The sequence below is a fragment of the Ascidia mentula genome, chromosome 3, assembly GCF_947561715.1.
Source record: "Ascidia mentula chromosome 3, kaAscMent1.1, whole genome shotgun sequence".
NCBI lineage: Eukaryota > Metazoa > Chordata > Ascidiacea > Phlebobranchia > Ascidiidae > Ascidia > Ascidia mentula.
This window is the reverse complement of record NC_138568.1, coordinates 14,078,891-14,081,020: the sequence shown is the minus strand read 5'-3', so window position 1 is coordinate 14,081,020 and position 2,130 is coordinate 14,078,891. Positions and strand designations below refer to the sequence as shown.

At 37.0% G+C, this 2,130-nt stretch overlaps 1 pseudogene; it reads right to left on the bottom strand.

Annotated features, from left to right (window-relative positions):
* Positions 1-204: 204 nt before the first annotated feature.
* Positions 205-1,384, bottom strand: LOC145894155 (uncharacterized; annotated as a pseudogene).
* Between the last annotated feature and the right edge of the window lie 746 nt (positions 1,385-2,130).

Genomic DNA, 2,130 nt, shown 5'->3' with positions numbered 1-2,130 from the left:
TTACAATGTGTTGTTTCATTCTGCACAATATTTGTCGCCTTCACAATGTGCCACTGCCTCAACCACTGCCAGCAAACGCTGACATAGATTCACTACTAGACACCACCACAACAAATGAAATTCATGACTTACAAGGTAGTACTGTGAGAGATTCCATTGTTTCTACATTCCAATAAAGTCATGTTTGTGACATGTTTTTGCGTTTGTTTATTGAAAAAAGTGGCTGCACAGCAACACAGAAATGAACTTGAAAAAGTAGGTAACAGAATACTGAACGAATATGAAAGTCATAAGGTAGGTGAAAAGAACAGTGAAGAATTTGAAACTAATGAAGTAGGGTAATGAAAAACAGTGAACAAGAATGAATAAAACCCTGACAGACTTGCACAGATTTGGACCTTTAAAACCAGCAGTGAATAAAAGAAAATTGAAAAACACATGCAGAAAGAAGCATATTGTTGAAAATGCAAATTAGTTCTAATCATCAACTGTGAAGGGTTGACTGCAGGTTAGTTCAACTTTACTGGTTTCAGACAACTGCAACTTTTGTCGCTGCAAATCATTTGCTATTATCATTTGTTCCAACTGTTGCTGTTGAATTATAGCTATGTTTGATATTTGGACATAAATTTCTTTTTGTATGTCAACTATGTCCTTTTCTGGATCACGACGGCGGCGCTTTGCTTTGGGTTGTGATGATGCTTCGGAGTGTGATGATGCAGGGCTCACTGGTTCTTGAATTATTTCAAAAAGGCTGTCATCCATAGTTGAACATGTGAATGCAACCGGTTCTTCAACATCTTTAGGTGCTTGGCTAGTAGTAGCAAACTAGGAAACACTTTCTACAAAAAAAAAAAATTTAGCATTACAAGTGCACAAACCATTGTAACATAACAAAGGTTACTTAACTGTCACTGCTTTCAAGTGATGATGCACCTTTTATTCCATACACTGCTTGTTGTCCAATTATGTTAATTATTTGATAATGCACATCCGAAGGTGGTGTAGCTTTGTTGACACCACCACCTGTTTTGGTTGATTCTTTTTTCCATTCCGACACTGATTTTTTTGGACCACTTTTTAAATCCCACCACTTATGTTCCACCTGATCAATTGTGCGATTAACACCACTGATATTGACTGAATTGACCTGTAAAATATCATAATCTATGTAGAGCAGTAATAAAAAAATATTGTGCTGAAATCTTACCATAGTTGTCACTACTTTCCAAGCTTGTTGTTTTGAAGCAACTGTAATTTCTGGTGAAAATGAACCCAGAATGCATTTTGCATTTTTTTCCACTGCATTAACTAATGCTTCTACTTCAACAGCTGTCCATCTTGGAGATCGCTTTTTTACAGTTTTACTGCTTTTTGTATCCATAATCAATTTCTACTTTTTAAAAACTACAGTTTACACAATGACCAAACACAAGAAATAAAATGATTCGTCATAAAACTTGCAAAACAATGCCGCCAATGTCCACGTGAAGCTCAACTACAAACACAAAAAGCTTTCCGTAAGATGTCGCATAGCGCGACTTCCTAATTTTGCTGAGTCAGACGTCTTTTTTCTCACGATTTTGACGCATTCTCTCGTTTCTGCGTCAGGCTTTAGCGAGGTGTTTGCGAGGACACTTCGTAATACCAAATACGTTACCGAGTTCCTCGCTCGTAAAGTCCTCGCTAAAAATTATTTTAGCGAGCTCGTTAACTTAGCGAGCGAGCAAGTGTTCATAATGCCGCCCCTGCAAAGTTAGTTTTAAAATGTAAGGTATTGTCCCCTCAAACAAATCATGATGTATGTCTGCTGCATAATTTTCCACCGGGTGAATTGCAATGGACATTTGTATTTGACACCATTGTGATACCTCTCAGTTGCTTCAATCATTCTAAGTGAAGTTTCATGTGTTTCCCTTGTTCTTTGACTTGCTTGCACACAAAGAAAACATATTAAAGCAACAAAGAAAACAATTACTTTTGTTTGAATGTCCTTAAAGTGCACAGACAATATCGCGAAACATATGTGTTACTTCCTGAAAAACGTTCAGTGAAACCAAGGATTGAATGTGCAGCTAAATTATCCAATGACATTTGTGCAATGGTGGCTTTGACTGTCATGTCTATTCC